This window comes from Gobius niger (genome assembly GCF_951799975.1).
Source record: "Gobius niger genome assembly, chromosome: 2".
In the NCBI taxonomy this organism is placed as follows: domain Eukaryota; kingdom Metazoa; phylum Chordata; class Actinopteri; order Gobiiformes; family Gobiidae; genus Gobius; species Gobius niger.
The window spans coordinates 36512634-36533894 of record NC_136853.1 but is presented as its reverse complement, the minus strand read 5'-3'; the positions used below and the strand labels follow the sequence as shown (position 1 = coordinate 36533894).

The 21261-nt window shown below is 40.4% G+C and overlaps 1 protein-coding gene across 7 annotated transcripts in view; it reads right to left on the bottom strand.

Moving 5' to 3' along the window:
- Window positions 1–19555, bottom strand: part of LOC306960142 (peroxisome proliferator-activated receptor alpha-like) — a 50155-nt gene extending 30600 nt beyond the window's left edge. For 2 of the 7 annotated variants that reach the window (XM_079552484.1, XM_079552490.1), the window contains exon 1: window positions 465–1482. The gene's annotated coding sequence lies outside the window, so the exon portion shown is untranslated. Of the gene's footprint in view, window positions 1–52; window positions 395–464; window positions 1483–19211 lie in introns of those variants that run through there. The other 5 variants (XM_079552486.1, XM_079552485.1, XM_079552488.1 and 2 more) reach the window with 5 other exon arrangements.
- Window positions 19556–21261: the final 1706 nt, after the last annotated feature.

Sequence of the window (21261 nt, the reverse complement as noted above, 5' to 3'; positions counted from 1 at the left end):
ACAAAACTGCTCCTCTTACTCTTCCCCTGTGCCGGACACTGTCAGGGCTTACCACAATGGGGAGGCCATGTGGGATTCCCATAGAGTCGCGTGTCCCTCCCGTCTGGCAGTTAACAAGGCTTTGAATGAGGAATGTTAGCAAACACAGCCACTGAATGTCGGCTGAATGCTAGGCGAGACAGCCAGTCAGATTGCAGCACTGGCCCGGGCATATGAATAATGCAGTCGAACCAAGCGGGTGCAGTGAAGACTAACTCCGCCTCTCACTGCCCACTCCTATCTCCGCTAGCCCCTCCCTCTCCTCTGCTCCAAACTCAAATGCCTTCACGGGAGTAAGAACAGAGAGAGAGGTACAGCTTCAGGATCCTGCAAGAGTAAAAGTGTTATACATGCCACAAATACACTTCATACCAACCAGTATTCACAACAAGCCATCTTCAAATCATGACGAAGCTCCTACGTACTTTTTATTTCTTTTTGTAGTCTTTTGTTCGAAATTGGCACCTGTCCCAGAAAGAAAAAGCCAAGTCGCTGCTCCGCCTTCCTGCTCCGTTTCACTGGAGACTGCCCATAAGAGAGAGAGAGAGAGAATGAGGGAGAGAGAAGGCAGGGTGGAGGAAAAGTGAGGGTGGGGCAGAGACCCAAAAGAGGGAAAGGGCAAAAGAGATAAGAGCATTAAAAAAATGATAGAAATCCCATTTAAGTTGAAACACACTCACGTGTAATTCAAAAAGACGAAAATGGTCATGTCATTGCCTCCACGTTTTTTGGAGCGAGGTCTCACTTACAAGAAAAGAAATCATGGCGCAGAACGGAGAAGCACGTGCTCGAAAAGAACAGCGCAACTGCACGAGCAAAAACCAAAACGTTTCTACCCAATTCAGTTTAACTCTTCTGGAGACGACCCAAAAAACAGTTTATGAACATGGGTTGGAAAATGGAAAACGCAGCTTCGGAAAACTTCTTCAAAAAACGGCGCTGTAATATAAAAAGAAAATGGCGCAAAGCGACTTGTTGCATGATATTGTGAGGCAGATCTTGAAGAGAGAAGCTAGAGCAGGCAGAGGGTTAAAATCCAGGGACTCAGAGTAGTAAAAATCCCTCCCTCTTTTGGCAGAGTTGCTAAAGGGGAGGTCCTGCCAATAGAAATAGCAGTGGACCGTTTTTCCTTGCTTTTTTTCAGAGCTGCAGCGTCCTAGGCTACGCTCTCGCATGTGGCCAGGACCCAGGGAGAGTGGAGGAGAGCGATGGATTGAAAAGAAGGCAAGAGCACAGAGGGGAGGGCACAGGATCGGGTTGTGAGTGGACGAGACAAAGCTCAGCTGATGATGAAACAGGGACGTGTGGGAGAGCGTCCACACAACGCGTTTTCATCAGCAGCACCCCGGCGTGACGTGCGCATGAGCAAGGCGGGGTGGAAGAGACTGGTGGGAGGACAGAGAACTACTCCTTCTGAGTAGGACAGCCACAGAAAACATTTTCAGTACTTAATGAAATACTTAGGACTGTTTAGCACTAAAAATGGTACAAAGTGGTCCCTCAGAGTTTGAACGTCTTGGTATTGTGTGTGTGTGTGTGTGTGTTTTCGTCTCTTTTCATGAGACAATATCTGTCATCTTTAAAATCAATTTATAATACTTCTATGTAACTGATCGGTAATTGCCCAATAAACAAAAATCAAGATGAACTTCTTTCCTGATTCAATTTTTCTCTCCACCACAAATAGCAATGAGCCGAGCACCTGTATACGACTGACTAGCCTCGATTGCAATAGTGGACTGTGCAATAAAACTGTAATACTTACGCCAATACTGCCTTCACTTATGCCACCCTCAACTCGCTGTGAAAAAAGTGTTCCACAGCAGCCAACGACAAAGGGACAAACAGGAACATTTGGAGGCTTTCAACAACAAAACTGGCTCGCCTCAATTCCAGCAGCCTCAATTTCCCTTTCACCTTCCCCTAACGTGTCATCTTTTCTCTCTCCTACCCTTCTGTTCCTTCTCATAGTACTGGTACGTGATGCAGTAGTTAACAGCAATGGCCTTTAGGATGTTTTTGATATCACCTTTGCAGGCTGTCTCTGTAACAACACCTACTCTGCACCAGGCTGCACAAGGTTACACACACTCATCCAGGTTACACCCCTCCTCTATTTCCACAACTTGCTGTGGCCAAAATGCTGTAATGCCTCTAAGTAACCAGCGCCATCTAAAATAAGAATAAATATTGTTATCTTTGAACGTTGCTTCCCTTTTGCTTCCGTATTTTTTCTTAAAAGAATCAGCAGATTTCTCTCTCCTCTCTTCCCGAAGCGTCCGAGAAAAAGATGAAAAAGGGCAGCGACCGAAATATTTCACAACTCACTGTACTGTCATAAAATCATAAAATCTAAACATACAAGTAACCAAAAATGGCTGCCGAATAATCTGCAGCCTCTCCACACTCTGCCGTCTCTGACTTGTGGAGGCTGAAGAGCGTTATGCTGCGGTGCTTGTCCTTGACTTACTACAAAGTCAACTGTAACTCAGGTTCCCTGTACTCTCTACAGGACTGCACTAATCGAATTAAAACACGTCACAGCAAAGACATTACAATGATACGGTACAAGTTTCTCGGCATGCTAAATCACTTTTTTTTTTATTGCACAAAAGTGTTGGTAAAAGTTATACGTTTTTTTTTTTTATTGAAATGTGACCAAGCTCCAAACAGTGATCCTAGGTCTTCTGTGACGTCACATCTCGCCACATCTATTAACCAATCACAGTGGCCCCGAGAATAACACTTAACAACTACACGCATAAAATAATTCAAATTTTGTATTCCAATACTCTTTGGTAATTAGCAATTTCTTGGTCGTCAGTCTATCCAAGGCAGTGCTCTTGCTAGTGGTTGTTTACCATCGAAGATGTGGTAGGAATTCAAAAAACTTGGCAGAGCCAGTAGGACCGAACGTCGTGGAGAGTTCATTTGAGGATACTGCTCTGGTTTTGGCTCAGCTGCCAACTTCTGACACTGTAGCCCTCTGCGCGGCCTCGCCCCTGTAGGAGTGGTCTGCGTAATGCTGCCATTGATGAAACTCCAATATTAACAACCTCATTTATGATACTTCCAGAAGTCCTCAACCACAGCATTTAAAACATATACACATGAGGTTCAATGCAAATACAGTATATTTTCCCAATTATTACATGCCATTCACCTTTTTATCCACATTTTAGGAATATAATAGACAAGTACACACCGAGACATATTAAGCCTTTCTTTGTGGAGTTTGCATGTTCTCCTCGTGTCTGTGTAGGCTTCCTCCGGGTACTCCGGCTTCCCCTAACAGTAAAAACATGTACAATAAGCCAGGATGAATGAGAGTGTGCTTGAGAGTGCGAGTGTGGGACAACGGATGCAAATTAGCCCATAGCTACAATTCGGTGTAGCTTTTTTGTCTCCAAGATAATGTGCAACAAATCTTTACTTCATACGGGCGGCATTCCCTAAAACAGACGATGCTGACTTTATGTCTTTTAAGAAAGAATAAATACAACAAGATTTAAACAGAGTCTTCACTGTGTGCTGCTTTCAGACACCACTCAAGTGCAACTTTAAGACAGTTACATTTTGTTTCCAATGATTTTAAGAAACTTTGAACCGTCTCTTGAAGTTTTCAATAAAAGGATTCACGTTGAATCACCATGCCCTGTAGGCCAAGTTGACAGAGAATCGTTGTTACATACTCAATAGATTTTATTATACCTTGCTGCCCTTAAGTTAAGGTGACATGTTTATGGAAGCTCTCATTTGTGCAGGAGTTTTCCATTGTAAACCATTGTACAAGTGTGACCTGCAAGCAATTTAAAAACAAAAAACTTTACACAATAAAAAATGTACAGTTTTCTAGAATGCAATGAAACTAGATTTTCACTTTCTTCTGGCTTTGATGACCACAGCGCTAAGACTCTCCTACAAGGTGGTCCGCAGGGGCCTCTCAGCGGCACACGCCTTGACAACTTCTCCATTACAGAGCGACCCTAAAGGTCAAACTCTGAAGAATTTGGAACAAAGGCCACGACCCTGGGGTCAGAAGTGTAACTCCGGGGGCAGGCCGGGGCCCCACAGTAAAAGGAGCGTGGTGTTTGCTTTGAAAGGTAAGGAACACTAACATGGGCCTAATAAGGATTAAGAGGCCATCTCCTTTGGGATGTCACTCAAGGGCCTCATAAATCAGTCTCTATTAACCTTCCTGACCCCCGACGGCCGTTATGAGGCTCCGGGTCACAGCAGCTTACACAGCGGAGCTGTTAAAGCTATCACGACACACGGCTCCCTTCATGTGGACAAATTACTTCAAAGGTAAATGCCTCGTCAAACAGGGCCCTTACTTAAAGAAAAAACGCCTTGTCAAGCAGAGGCCCGTACGTCCTAGGAGTCGGAGTGTGGCCTGTTCAGGCAGGCTTAAAATGGCTGGTTGATTTCTTACATACTGTGTTTTAAAGGATCTATATATTGGCTTAAGGAGGAAACTAAAATAAAAAACAAGTTAAAGGTAAAATAAATAAAATTACACATCATTATTTTTAATGCACTGCTGTTCTGCAGAAAATGACGTTGTACAAACCACAGAGACAAGAGCACAAAATGGAGGAATGGAGAAGAGAACATGGCGGCACAAGTAACGCATTCTCATTGACACTGCTTTCATTCTACTCCAAAAACAACAAACGTCACATTACACGTATCTTGGTAAGAAAATGTTTTAAAAAAAAACTTTTGGAAAAGGCCAGAGCAGAAAACTCAACTACAAAATGAAAGCACACAAACAAACATGAAAAGCAATCAGTTTTTAAGGTTAACTAAAATTTAAGCATGATTGTTTTTATATAGTTTTTATTATTGTTATAAATATATTATATATTATCAATAACTTTTAAAGGGTTTTAAAGCAGTTCATAAAACCTTCAGTATACACAGCTCAATTACTTTTTGATCATATACTGCATATACTATATTTGTAGTAAGGAAAACATACGAACGGAATATTATGCATACTATCTGTCCACTGACCGTACCTAAGATAATAGTGTTGTTCCTCTGTGTAGGAAGGACATGAAGGCATTTTTAAAAAATGGGGAACAGAAGCAAAAAGCTGATCTTTTTTTGACAAGACTGACCAGATTTTTGGTCCGAATACGCAGCAGTGTGTATTCACTATCATAGACTTTTCACACATGTAAAACTAAATTATTTACGACAAATAATTTAATTGTAACTCTTATTGTCGAAGCAAATATTTAATTAAGCATTTGAGTAATCAGTAGCAATGTTGTTAATGTAATTGACATAGCCTACTTTATAATGCTGTATATTTTAAAATGTACAAAATGATGATTTTTATGTTAAAAAAACACAAAAAAAAACATTTTTGCCTCCATTTAATTACAAAAGATATGAATAAAAATGTATTTGCCTTTTTACAAACTTATTTAAATTAGTGTTTCTAATTTCAAAAACTTTAATATGAACAAAAAAGCAACAAAAGCAGTAAATGTATGTATGCGGATATAAAGTTAACATTTTAAATGTGAACTTGGTAATTTAAATATGTTTGATCATTTTAAATGCACTCGCCTTAGAAAACTTAGTCAAGTTTAGTCAAGGGAGACAGAAAAATGCAGAAAAGGTTGAGAGAAAAGAAGACCAAATGTACTTACATTAAATGGGACCAGTATGGGAGAGTCTAAGGTAAAAAATAAATCCCAAATAAGTTCACTTTGACAGCTACTTCTTTTCAGCGACTCTCTCAGCTGAGTTTGGGCAGTGCTTAAGGGAAATCACGGCCCTAAATTCAGTTAACCATGTGAGACTCCCTTCTCTAGGTCATTTTACAAATAGATTTACAAGAACAGTTTAGTTTATAATTTAAAAAAGAACAAACTGTGAAGGCAAGTGAAATAACTGGTCCGCTGCAAATATAATGAAAGAAAATAGTGTTTACAGACTTCGACTTTAGCTAAAACACAGAAATCCAATTCTATTTTTTTTTTTTACTGCCGTCTTTCACAACACGTGCCCAAACTCCTCTCCTGTATCTTCTAACTCCCGTCCCATCTAGTTTTAATAAACCAGATTTGCCAGGCTCTGTCAGGCAGCTGTTAAGTGATTTTAACAGAAGAACGACCTCTTAAAGGGTTCGGACCTGATGTTGATTCTAATTCAGTGCCACGTCACCGACCCACTGCACCCAGCATGGGCCTGAGTGACCAAGCTTGGCCCAAATAGAACCATTTAGAACTCCAGCCCCAGTGTAAGCCGTATTTCAGACAAGACCAGGCCGTGATTTTGTTTCAACACACACATCTTCCAACAGAATCAATCAAATGACAACGCTGGTGATTAAGACCTCGAATGTAAAAATAGAAATAGCATCAGAAGCATGCATCTTATTTTTATTATTCGTTATGACGAGAACTTTTATGAAATAATATAAATAATATAAATTTCACTGCAAAAAACAAAGACTACCGAGAATCTTTTAACCCCTTTTTACTATGTTGATGAAGTAAAGAGTAGAGCAGAACTGTCACTCAAAACAGAACTGATTAAAACAATTGAAAACTGCTTTTTTGGCCTGTAGGTTCTATATCAAATTTACAAAGCAGCTCAGGGAGAAAGGGGTGAATATGAGACATCCAGAAAATTGTCAGAGAGACTCAAAACAATGACGCTGGCGACAGAACAATGTTTCACCATGTGCAGCGGCCTTAACCATGACACTATCAGATGCACGGCCTATAATGCATCACTGTATATCTATAGCATTAGCTCGCACTGGCAGCTGCAGCTATGTGCAGAAGGGAAAGGAGATGCTGGCTCTCAGGGGTTAAGATGCTTGCAGTCATGTGGCTGTCGACTGCAACAAAAGCTGCCTATGTAGGGTGCATACAGATGGAGCAAGCTCTTTGTGTGCAGTGTTTCACACGTCGCAGAATCAGGGCTGCCAGGTCTGGCTCTCCGGGCCTGGCTATAGTCCGAGCTAGCAGCTTGTACCACCTGACGCTGGTGTCTTCACTTCGCTTAATATGGGATCTAATATGGAGCAGAAGTTTAAGTTCAATCCATAAAATACCATGATGAGGAATATGATGAGGCAACTAACCAAATACATGGCAAAAAGTTAAATTTACTTGTGACGGCAACAAGCATCAAGTCCCCCTGTGTGTGTGAATGTTGTACAAAACAGACGTCCAGTTTCCCTTGTGTATGTGGCACTAATAAACTACAACAAGGTAAAGTATGAAGTGGCACTTTATGTGTCTGTTCTCATTTCTGCCACTTAAAGGCACCTGCCTTTTAGATGCAGGGCAGGCTACACTTCAGAGGAGCATGTAGTCAAACCAGCAAACTGCTAGATAATGTGATCATTCTCTTTCTGAAACTTTTGCAAAATGTACTCTTCTGTTAAGAGTCAGACAGTACAGCTTCATCAAGAATAGTTAGAAATAAAACTCAGCGGGTGAATCCCTCTCCCACTCTTATTCAGACTATTGCATACAGTGAGTACATATTCTATATAATATTAGTATATTATTGTGTGGACTAAGCATGAACATGTTTTCTGCTGTCACAGACTATGTCCTTGAGCACACACATGTGTAGGTCGACATGCTATTACACATATACAGTGAATACTTCAGTATTATACAACAACTGCAGAGAGGCGAGACAAGAGGGAAGAAAAAAGGTATCCTATCGTGTTAGTTTTCTGCCATGAGTCCCTATTGACCTGTTAAACCTTTGTGACTGGAACAAATGCAAATGGCGCTGACTTGTTCACACAAAATACTAAAGGCCCATTCAAATGAGGCCCTGGGCCACAATGCCGCAGTGGCCGAGTGCTCTATGGAGGCAGGGCAACCTCCAGACTGAGAGAAGGGGATTCTTTTAGCCTCTTCACACTTGATACAGACTGCTGAAGCGCAAGCACCCAGCCTCATTACTTCTCCTTTATGAACAGACACATACACACAGGATAATGTTACTAAAACCCTCTCCTCCGTCCCCACTTACTAAATCACAATTACTAGAGCCCTGCCCCAGCTTACCCAATGATGACCTTATATGAATTACCTTTCAATGGACGCTAGTGGACCTAGTCTACTTTATTACAAGGTGTTTTCACTAATTTGCTCATTTTTCAACAATCCAGCAAACAAAACAATCATACATTCCTACCCCATTCTTATATTTAAAAAGTTACAAATTAGATGGTCTCACCTTCACCTCATTTAAAAATATCTTATTTTATTCAAAACGATACCATGTGAAACTGAAAATCAAACTGTTTAATTCAACTAAAATGTCAAACAGTTCATCTAAAGATAACAGGGTTGCTACCAATATATGTAACAAAGATTACAATCTAACTTCTAAGTGACAGTCCTGCAATTGCTTCTTATGTTTTTACATTAAATGCTTTTTTAAAGTACATTGTGTGCTTTTTATGAGCACACTGATTATCATGATGAGTAAAAATACTTGTGAAGTGTGTTTGAGCGGCTGTAACTTTGGCCTTCACGGTACACGTTTAGCCACGGGTTTTTGACCCTGTGTTGCATCAATTGTGATGCATTTTTATTTTGCTTTCATTGCAGTGGATTGACACGGCCGCTGCCCATAAATGACAAGGCACATGGATTTCAGAAAATAGAATCCATTTCACTTCACGCTTGCGTTGGGTGCGTTTTCTATTCAAAATAGAATAGAAAACATGCGTATTGTAATTATGCAGTTACCTTCAGCACAGCCCACACCTGGGGCAGTGTCTTTAATGTTTGAAGAGTTTTTTTTGGCCCTGATGGCCCATTGAATTGTACTTTCATTTTAGCATTTGCCTGCACAGGTATTGAATATACCTGTTCAGTTACATTCACTGCTATTCACCTTATTCCAGAAGATCCCATGGGTGCCGCCATGAACTGTGCCCATCCCTTCACTCGTATTACAGAGGACTGCAGACGTAAAGGGGAAATCAGTTACAACACGGACACAAAGCTGTTTTCAGGCCACCCAGAGAAACAGTGCAGCGTGCCGTTGACTTGTTGGTGCAAATGAACATTGGACATTTTACATAAATCAATCTACTGTACATCAAACATTTTTCCTAATTCTTCACTTAGTGATCCGTGGCAAAAAGTGACGTTGCAGAATAAAAGCAGAACAGCTTTACCATAGAGAAACACATCTGTATAACTGCTTCGTGAGCGTTTGTTTGTTTGATTGATGGATTATTGATCCCCCCCATGGCGTCCGATTCACTCCAAAATGGTGTCATTGGGGCTAACTTCACACAGGTGAGAAATACAGATGGTGTGCAATATGCTTTCCTGCAGCAGAAAAGACTGTGATGTCAGAGGGAGATATAATGCACCCGTCTCACAGTCTCCTCATTCTTACCATCTTTACCACAAAAACATGTACAATAGGCCATGAGAGTGCGTTTGAGAGTGTGAGTGGGACAGTGGATGGAAATTAACAATCCGGTGTGGCATGGAAACACTGTCCCGACAAAAATGGCACAGCGGTTAGTGCTCGTGCTTCACAGCTAGAAGGTCCCAGGTTTGATTCCCACCTGAACGGGGTCTTTCTTTGTGGAGTTTGCTTGTTCTCCCCGTGTCTGCGTAGGTTTCCTCCGGGTACTCCGGTTTCCCCTACCACTAAAAAAATGCACAACAGGCCAGGATGAATGAGAGTGTGTTTGAGAGTGTGCATGGGGGACGATGGATGTAAATTACATACAATTACATACAATCCCGTGTGGCTTGCTCATTAACATGCACTGTCCCTACCAAATAAACCAATAAACCAATTCAAAAGGATTGCAGAGCCTCGATCTGGTAAAAATTGCCCCCCACTCTATTGCCCCATTGTAAATATTTTTTCGATACTGCTCTAAATAATATACTCTTCGTGTTTTTTTTAAAAACTTAGATAATTATGGCAATATAACAGTTTTTTGGCTGAAGCAAGCAGCCTAAACTACTTCTTGGGAATGAGGCAGTGATACATTTCTCTCTGATATGGGAATTTAATGGGCATGGGGCCGATAAGCAGGATGTGGAAAACTTTTCACAAACTTTTCCAACTCATATGCCTGAGATTTAGACTTTCCACTTCCTCGTTAGCGATCAGTAAAAATGCGCTAAGATAAGATAAGACTTAATTGCTCTGACTATGCACCGATCTGGTATTTTTCCTCCGATATCAATATTGGATGTTATGTAGCGCTGCCTCTAACTCCATTTCCAGGTTTTGCAGCCTGCCCTTGAACCTGGAGTCTTTGTAATATCGGATTCACACCAACTGCGGCGGGAGCGAATAGAGCTGCGAGCTTCCATTCATTCCCAATGCTGGCTGGCCACCGGAAATACAGGAGCAGCATCAGTAAATGCATCGTGTTGAGATCAATCCAGCGCTATGCAAATACAGAGCCATTTCCAGCGGCGACCACAGAACACAAGATCTGACGGACACCTGTGTGTAATTGGCTAAAGCACTTCAGCTGCGTCTCAAACCCCACCTCCATGTGCTCCTGCATGAGCTGAGCCACGTAAAGCGAGATATATTGAATCCACTGTTACAGAGGATTCAGACCAAGCGGAAATATTTTGGCGAAAATATGAGCCGACACGGTAGCGCATCGGGTAGTGCTTCACAGCTAGAAGGTCCCAGGTTTGACTCCCACCTGAACAGGGTCTTTCTGGGTGGAGTTTGCATGGTCCCCGTGTCTGCGTAGGTTTCCTCCGGGTACTCTGGTTTCTCCTACCACCAAAAACATGTACAATAGGCCAGGATGAATGAGAGTGTGTTTGAGAGTGCAAGTGTGGGACAACGGATGCAAATTCACCCATGGCTGCTATCCGGTGTGGTGTGTTCATTAACATGCACTGTCCCTACCAAATAAACAAATAAAATATAAATATCTCAGATTTTTGCACTCACAGAGCGACACTGGGGATTTGAGCATCTGCCAATATCCGATAATAACTGATAGTCTGATGATACCAAGAATGAGACTTTCTTAAAAGTGACTCCCTGTGAGTGAAAAAGTGGATGGTCCTCTTTTCTCCTCGCCTTATCTTTTCTTGCAAACAAGATGTTACATATCAATTATATCCAGTGCTTAATTTGATCCCCCGTTTGGGAGAACGCATTTTCCCAATTTTCACTTTTTCAGGGTAAAGGATCAGGTAAATATTGAGGAGGATCCGGCAAAGAAATTGATCTGATATAATGGTGTTTAATGAGAGTGTTTCGGCAAATGTTTTGGCCTGTTCCCTGAATCCATCACATCAGGCCAAAAGTGTTCCTGAAAATGTACATTTACAAATTAAGCATTGATTTATTCATAAACTGTAAAGGAGACATATTAAACAAGGATCACTGGACTTTTCACTAAATATGCTTGGGCACATGACATGCTATTTCGGTTGCATTAACAGAAACAACTCACATAAAGTGATCTGATCATTACAACTGTGCATTACAAATTACATTATATCAGTAATTACTATATATGGGCAGATATTTGGGTAAAATGAGCCTTCCCACAACTGCCTAGGCCTCAGGGGAACTGAGGGACGTCACGATGAAAATTGGTTACAAGTACACTGCAGATTGTATTTTATATATTTTATGACTTTTGCCTATAATTTCTAAACCATAAGAGACCAGTGATGCACGGGTCAATGTATAAACAACTCGCACCCACCACAACGTTTTCAACCAACCCGCCCGCAACTCAGACCGCAAAAAAAGAAGAAAATATTGTACCCGACCCGCTTCCTGACCGCATTAATTAAAAGTAAATGCCCATCGTAGCGTCATTGGGCCATAGACGGTATTCAGCCAATGAAGTGTAGACCTATGTATTTCATAGGAAATTGTGTCAAGTACTTTAGTAAATTACAAAGGTTTAATTGGCATCTTTTTTTCAAACGACCTGACCGGCCGCCACACGAATATCATTCAAAATATTTTTGGATGACTCGGGAACTGCGGGTAACCGCGGTGTCCTAAGGAACCCGCTCATTTCGGATCAACCCGTGCTTCATTGAAAGAGAGTTGTGATTTTAGTTTTAGAATTTGCTGATTTTTTTCTTTAAAACAAGCTCCCTCTGAAGAACCTGTTAAACACAAATGTCCTGACTAAATCAGCCCTCTGCCTCTAATAAAGCGCCCCCTGCTGTCCCAACTCAACATTGACATACTTTACAGTTCATAAGCATCATCCACATAATAGTCAAGACATTTGGGAAAATCAGGAAATCAGAACATTATCGGCCAGAAATATTGGCATCCGCCAAAAAAAATCCCCCAAAATAGTCATCAGCCTTAGGAAAACCCATATCGGTCGTCCTCGGACTGACACAGTGTCAGGTCGGTGCCTAGATCTGACAATGGAGAAATTCACTTGCTATATTTATAAAACGTAATTAATTAATGAACTAATTAATTGAAAAAGTGGGGCGGGGAGGAAGGGTAGCTCATTCAAATTAAACACATGTCCCTGAACTGCACAAAAAATATTTGTATTATTATGTTATTATTTGTAAAGTATTTGAGTTCAGTTATAACAGTTTAATAGTTGCTGCATGCAGGCACGGCAAACTTCAGCCCACACGTGTCTTTCCCTCTTTCCCTTTTCACTTGCCGCTGCGAGAACAGACACCAGAGAACACTACATGATACAAAAGCTTTGTCAGGACATCTGAACTTAATTTTACTTGCGAATTTACAATCATTCTTTGAACAGGCCGCACGTTTGTCAGCCACATTAATATAAGAGCGGCGCTAATAGGCAACTGTATAATGCCACCACAGTGGCCAGTGGTGCTCCTCGGAGCACTTGATGCCCGACACACAGTGTGTTATGAGTGTACAACAAGTGCCGGCACTGCAAACAGTGCTTACGGCCTGTTTTTCTTTCACAAATGATGCTTACAATGTGGATCTATGGTGATAAAAGAGAGTTTCTCTTACACAAGAAAATAAATTGAGTGCACAGTGGCGGCTGAGATTCAGACGTGCCAGGGGGTTGTGGGACGCTGTATTGTATATACAATATTTAAGCATAAAACAGTGTAACATTACAACAAAACTAGTGATTCATCAAGTTCAAGGTCAAATCGATTTTGTTGACTAAATCTAAAGAGTATCTGTATTAAGCTATTTACAAGTTAGTTTAGTTTTTAAATGTTTTGAACATTTTTATCAAATTTACTGCTCTGAAGCTAGAAAGCCCATATTGATGTTTGTGTCCTACACAAGGGTTTGATTGTTGATTGTTTTAAAAGCTCAAAAAAACTTTAAAAACTCTAGAACTGTGGATAAAAATGCATTCAATTTAATTCAAAGGCTTTAAATATTCAAACCAATGTTTGAGGTGAACTTTAAACAATATTTTTTCTGCTAAAATTTGCCTTTCAAAATTGTGTCCTAGATTTCTTTCAACTCCATCAGACTTTCCATAAAACTCATTAAATCAGACAGTAACATAATTATCATTTACACATGTGTGGGCCCAGCTTGTTTCCCTGGCTACAGAGCAAACTTCTACCACACACAGTGTGGGGACTCTCAGCCTTTTTGATATTTCAGACTAACAAGGCCAGTTTGGTTGCGGTCACGTCTGGAATTTTTCAACTCCGTCCCTCCATTATTTCACATTCTTTAAAGGGACTACACGGAGTTTAAAAATGTTACAATTATGTATTTTCCTCCTCCTACATGTTCCATCAATGTCCTAATGTGTAGAATGAGCCCAAACCTATTCACCACAATTGCCTCTAAAATCCTGCACTGTCACTCAAAGTTAAATGGAGGCCTCGTCCTTTAACCAATGAGTTTGTAAAAAAAAAAGTTATAATAATCCTAACAAATATTCATCTTAAAGGTGCATTATGGAACTTTTTATGTGAAAATATCTGTGCATATTTTACCTTTTTGTGACCCAATGGCTGTATGGGTGGTTAGCATGACTTTCGATTATGGTGGTCTATAGTTAGTAGGTAAATGTTCCAGGATCAATTGTGTAGGTTTTCTGATGAGAGGGTCCGTCCCCAGTGAAAACCTACCAGAAACACTAAAAACAAATGGAGATCCTGGAGTCACCGTAATGGAAAGTAAAGTTGCCAAGCTAACCACACATACAGACACTAAAAGGTAAAATAAGCAATAATAAAAAGTTCTATAGCGCACCTTTAAACTGCCCTCGGTTTGGGATTTTTTTTTCTTCATCAGTAGGGGTAGTAGTGAACCTTGCTCTGCTCCCCCCCCCCCCACCTACGCCCCTCAAAGAGAGAAGTGAAATATCAATAATAATCAATAATATTGTGTGCAACACACATTTATCAGCAGAATAAACAAGATACTGTATGCAGCATACTGTATGAACATGTTGATACATATAATTATTTATATTTATAAACTGCACTTTCATGTAAGTCTGGCATTTAGAACATTAATGTTCCATTTAGAACTATATTTACAGTGCAGAGCTTTATTTCCCCACAACCCTTCCAGTGCCTGCTTTATAAAAAATAAAATTAAAAGACATGACAGCTCCCTGTAGATATTGAATTATTGAAAAAACAACAAGGACATTTCATGAGAATTTCAGCTGCATCAAAGCAGGTTGGTCACATGTTTCTTTTGAAAACCATCCATCCATCCACTTTCTTCCACTTGCCGGGTCGTGGGGGCAGCAGATGGAGCTGCCCATATCACACTGCACCAGCCCCCTATGGCTGCAGGTGGTGGGTCCACGGAAGGTCTTTTGTAAACTTTTGGCATAATGCTAAACTCTGACTGTGTTTGCCGCTAACTGTTGCTGCATCTGCTGCTTCACATTTGCGATCCCTTCATGTGTTTGTGTTGACATGGTGCAGGGACAGGTGAGGTGTGTGTTGTGGGTGTACCATGAGGCAGAGGGGTTGCAAAGCTTGTCTCTGCTTCTGTGGGACAAAGTTAGCTTGCTGTTCTGAGGGCAGGTTTAAGTATAATTTGTTTAATATATAAGTAAAAATGCACCTGAACACTGGAAATCACATTCCAGGAAATAAAAAAAAAATCCCCAGAGACCACCCCCGGACTCCCCGCTAAGGATTCCTTCCCCTCTCTCTGAATTCTATGGGAAACACCATTACACTTTTTTCTGTGGTAAATAAGCCCTGAGGAAAAAGCCGAATGAAATAGGCAACTACAAAAACGAGACAACTGGCAGTTGCTCCGCTCGTCAGCCTGTGCTTGACCAGCCTTGACAAGAAAATACTTATAAATGTTATAAATGTCAAGTTAGACAAAGCTACATTCTGCTCGAAGGCACAGTAAAAGTCACATAGACCAAAGGAACAAAAGCCGAAATCTAACCAACTCTCTGCTGATATGTAAACTACAGAATCCTATTAAAATTTAGGCCAAAAAAACACTTAAATTATGCAAAATACTGAGGAAGAGAATTAGATGGTGCTTTCACATACTACATAGTCCCTTGAGTTGAGTACACAACAAGTACAGTTTGATGGAAGATCTTTTATTCTCTGAGCACGCCTTATGAACTCATTGACCCTGCGCAAGAGCGACATCATAGTTTAAACATCTGTTTGTACTTGCAGCTTAAACTTGCCGTGGACTTGTAGTTAGAACAAGTTGCTTTCTGCTTTGTTTTGTATTGCTATGCAAATGTCACGGTGGCGCAGTGGTTAGCGCTCCTGCTTCACAGCTAAAAGGTCGCAGATTCGATCCCCATAGATTTCTGTGTGGAGTTTGCATGTTCTCCCCGTAGGTTTCCTCCGTGTACTCCGGTGTCCCTACCACTAAAACATGTGCAATAGGTCAATCCTCCAGCCAGGTGTTTCTGACCGTTAGCCTGGTTCCAAATGGTCCCCGGGACCTGCCTACGGCTGCAAATCCTGCATTATTTGTTGCCACGAGCTCACCATTGGACCCACAATTAGATCAAAGACTGAGACACAAAAAAGCCTGTTTTAGGTTATTATGAACCATCTCTGATATCTAACCTCCAATTCTAGTCTCATTTTTTTTAATTATGATTTGCAGCTTTTAACTTATGCAACAATATGGTCCTTCATATCAATGAAAATAACTATAATGTTATTTAGGCTTATAGGTTATGCTACTGCATCAACAACAACAAATAAAGCCACTTGGAGAGGTTCAATTGGGTTCAAAATTTACTTCACTTTCAGTAATATGTCTAAATTTCATCAGGTTCAATTTATTTGCCATCATGGGGTCATATTATGTATTAAACTTTAAAGAACATGTTCTAAGGTAATTACTGTATTAAGCAGCTAATTTCAGTCCTCTCACAAATACTGTTTGAATGCCTCTGGATGTGTTTCAAATGTGCATTGAGAAGTGAATCTTTAACAATAAATGGCTGAATCACAATGAAACATATTTCAAAAAATGTTCAGCCTAAGTGTAAAACTCTGTACAAACTACCACTGAATGTCAATCCAGCTTTCACTCGCATAACAACAAAGACAACTTCAGAATGCAAAACTTGTAGCAACCCATTACTATCCTAGTGATCAGTTTAAAAATTAACAGCAAGAGGCATTCATTTGTTTTTGGTCGCCTCTTTCCCCTCACCATTCTTTGTGAACACACCTGTCTATGAAACAGATAAAAAACTAAAACAACAAAGATTAAATGTGCGGATCTTGATAAGGTAAAGGTATGAAAGAGGACAGACAGAGAAGGCCAGATCGTTCTCTCTCTCTCTCTCTCTCTCTCTCTCTCAAATGATTCACAGTGGAAAGAAAAGGCCTATTCCGTGTCCTCAGTTGAACTCCACATCAGCTTCCTGTTAGAAAGGCAAAGGAGGAAACACCCAGAGCTAGATGCGCGTGCACAGGCAAACACATACAGAGTAAGGCCTTCGCCAGTGGATTCTACGCTGGCACTGAAATTAGGTCAAGTACTTAAATGCCCTGCACTGAGATGTGCCGAGATGTAAAATATATTTAAAAACACATGCAAGTCACACAGCATTATTTGGTGAATAGAGAACACAAGTTAAAAATGTGTGTAGGACAGTTTCAATGTGTGACTTTTAATATGAAGTGTCTGAATAATAATAAAAAAGAGAGTATAAATGGCATCTCTAGTCATCTGGACTAAAACAAGACTGGATGTATGCTAATGTATAATGTGTGCAAAGAAGTAATCTACTGATGCTCATGATTACCCCCGATGACCTGATAAGGGAGTGCCGTGAGTTTATGTGCACCTTGTCAACAGAGAATGGAATAGCCGCTCGCAGCAAAATCCACTGCCTTGCTGTCCTCTGCCTTCTGCCTTCTGACCTGAAAGGTCCTTAAAGAAACAACACACCACTTTGCCGTTGCATCCAATCAACTATTCATAGAAGGGGTGGATTGCGCTCAGTCTGTCCTTGCCGTTTAGGGTTTCAATCAATTGCCTGAGATATGAGAAAACACAACAGGAGTGTGAATCAGAGGATGAATCTGTGCTGAGAGACAATGGGTTTTTTGAATTAAGCATCACTTTAACATCGACCAGACCTCAACAACCAAATTTAGATGACACTTGTGCTAAATTTCACTTTGCACCCCACCTATCTTTTGAATAAAATCATAAAATCTTCTGGGCAGACACCTGTGTAAAGCTTTCTACTTATGGTCAAAGAAATCAAGTAAGTTGGACTGTTTCTAGCAAGAGGAAAGAGTGCACAAGAAAATCTGGAACAAGCTTTTCACCCTGGACACGGGAAGTTTGACCCTCTCCCTTCAGGCAGGCGGCCACGGTCCATCCGAACCAGAACCTCTCGCTACAAGAGCATCTTTTCCCCTCTGCCATCAGACTCGTGAACGCCAAATTGATACCTGCCATTTGCACTTGTTATATTTAATTACTGTACAGTTGTAATAACACCAACTCTTGCAGGTGTTTTGTCAGGACACGTGTATTATGTATATTAAGAGTCACGCTATTAAGAGTCATGCTATAAACACTATATTATTTTTTTTAATGTTATTTATCTTTATTTCAATGCCAGAATTTATAATTATTGCAAGTCTATGTTTCGAGTTGCACCATTAGAAAAATTCTTAGTTTGTGGAACAATCACTCACAATGGCAATAAAACGTGTTCTGATTCTGAAGAAAAAGGTGACATTGACCTCCTCCCTCAACCCCACGATAGAGAATGAGAGTGAGAATAAAACGACAAAAACGTGGCCCGATAGCAAAGTGGGTAAGGCGCTGTCGTATGTGTTTATTTATAACATAAATAACATTTAAATATTAACTTAGAGAGCATTACAGTGCGTTTTTGGGTTGATAAAGAGAGTTTGCCGACAGACTTTGTGGCCGCATCACTGGAAGTTGCTAAAACTGAATTTAAATATTGTCGAAATATCCATACAAACTCAAGCATTTGGCCCAATTCTTGTCAAATATTGATGCGTTATGGGGAAATTATATAATGTAATCATTACCGATACCCTTTTAATTAAAACTACGTTACTTCGTAAATGGATGATTGTCAATGAGAAAGTTTAAGTAGTGAATTCCTGTCATAATTTTTTTAAGGTGACAAATAAAAGCACCTCACTCACTCCAATATACAGTCTTACTCCACTTTTTCAGAAGACAACAGGTAGAATTCATGAATGAAAATAAATGTAATTGTAAATAAAAGAGAGAGAGGGAAGCCACAGTAACACTCTGGGGGAAACCGCAAGGTGACACATATGTTCCCTTATCTACACATCTCTGTGGACACGTATACATTCAGAATAAGGCACTGGATGTTTTCTTCATAAATGCAATTTTAAATAAGCTATCTAACAAATTTCTCACCGCTGCCTATCTTTGCTTGCATCGGTAACAACAAAGGGAAAGAAGATTATGCCTTTACGAAACTAGAACACGAAAGAAAGGGGAATACAAACGTCCTCGTTTCTGTCTATTTGTGCAGTAATAAAATGCCCCAAAGCTGTCCAAAAACATAAAAGGTAACTTGCTCTCAAACAGAAGTGTTTTGTGAATGTTTGTCTGCCATTTATGGAAATGAAAGTTTCAAGAGCGGCATGACTGTGTTCTTTGGAAAGGTAATTTTGCCTAATAATACAAACACCCAAAACGTAGAATATTCAGAGACAACATACCAATATGTGGAATTGGTTTCCTCTTGCAGGGTGTCCAACTCCAACTCCACTGGGTTTTAGATTTCCCACACGGCGGGTCCACTTCTTTTGTCTCGTCTCGAAAACAGCAACAAAAAAAACAAAAAAAATACAAGTCAACAGGCGAAATTAGCAAGTAGTAAACGTAGTTAATGTCCTCCGTGTTTCTGGGTTTGTATGTGGTTGAAATCAGCCAGAGCCCAGAAAAGCTCTTCCTTGTCCAGTGTGCGTCTTTGTGTAGCCGACTCTCCGTAGAGTTCAACGGGGACACGGAGCAGACTGCACCGAGAGCTGCGCCGCCGCTGAACCAGATGCGCCAAGTTCAGCTGAGGTGAAGCCTGTTATACAACCAGCCCCGGAGCACGGTACGCAGGACGTTACAGCTTATTTCATATCTGCGAACAGCACATGGACATGCACATCGACAGAACACAAAAGAGCGAGGTTTGGCAAAAAGGAAAACAAACAAAATAGACACAGACTACTGCACGCATTCCGCTTTTCCCTCCACTGCCCCCGCCTGGAGTCTGGGGCGCTTAGCTTCCCAAGTCCCGGTACCTGTCATCGGGAATCCACGCTTCTTTTAACAAGTTTCACGTGAACCACTTGTGAGCAAAATTAAACTTAAAAATAAAAAAAGAATGAAATAATTGTGAAGTTGGGCTATAACCTAGCATTAGCTCGAACTGGAAGTTTGACAACTAACTAGCTTACAACTAGCTACTGCTGGCTTTCCTCTTTATTGATTCACTTATATTTCTCATGCTACGTTTATCCACGTGAAAGCACAATATTAAGTAAAACAATTAACCACAATGAGATTAGAAATAGTACTTTACACGAATAAGCAAATGAGAAAATACATAAAATGCCTGTCTCTAGTACCTTGTCCTAGTTCTGGGCTCCGGCAGTTACTCATTATTATTAAGCTAACGGTTAAGCTAACAAGCCGGGCCTTTTCCGTTACAATTAATCACTAATGGCGATTCACGCATTATAATCAGCATTATGAACACCTGTGCCCTTGTGATCTGGGTCTCTGTTCTCACTCAATTAATAAAGATGGTTGTTGTAGTTCAGAATTTGCCTACACACCTACAGGCAGGTCCAGACTTGTTGAACTTGAATCCACCAATTTGCTTCATGGGCTATTGATTATCAGCTCGCTGCGTGTGTTGTTGTGCCCCGTCAGCCCTTCAGACGAGGCGAGCTCACTGGACTGGTCTCCGTCCGGGTTGAAACTCACAAGCACTCCCGTGGCTTTTCCTTCAATAAATGAAAGAAATAAGGGGGGAAAAAATATGTAGTCTTCCAATATTATGAAGAATCGGTGAGAAAATAAAGAGTGAGCTCAGGGTTTAATAACAGTGGATCAAAAGTGAGTGGCTACAGAATTGCCTTTTAGGATGTTGGTGATCCATGCATTGTCTGTGACACGGATTTGATGCTTGAAATTAATATAAACTGTACAACAAAAACACATTGTTGAATATTTAAAAACACATTATAAAATTACATTATTATCACATTATTATTATTACAAGAGCCACAGTTGGGGGGAAAAATGGGTATGTACAAGTGCATGTAATAAGAGGCAGTATAGAGAGGGACAGCCAATATAGCATAATGTGAAATTTGTTACTAAAAAATGGTTAATAGATTAAACAAAATTTCTTCTGCATTATTTAGCTTATTAGCTTACTGCAAATTATTTTTATTATGCAAATTATTTTTGTATTATTATTCACGAAAGCTGTCGTCCACAGCTAATAATAGTCTAGTAGTGTATAGGTTCATTTAAAATTCTACTCAGAAAAAACAATTAAATATTGATTACAAAGGAATCATAGGAAAAAAAATACAACTCAATTTATTCATTAGGATTTGTTTCGGTCACGGCGATTTTAGAGTTGATTTCTACAGCCGAGGACAGTGTGTTATTACGTGATGCTGTTGTTTCAGGTTAACGTGTGCATGCTCTTAGTGACCGAGGCGCTTTTGTTTCCACAACAGTCTGGCTCTGGGGATTTAT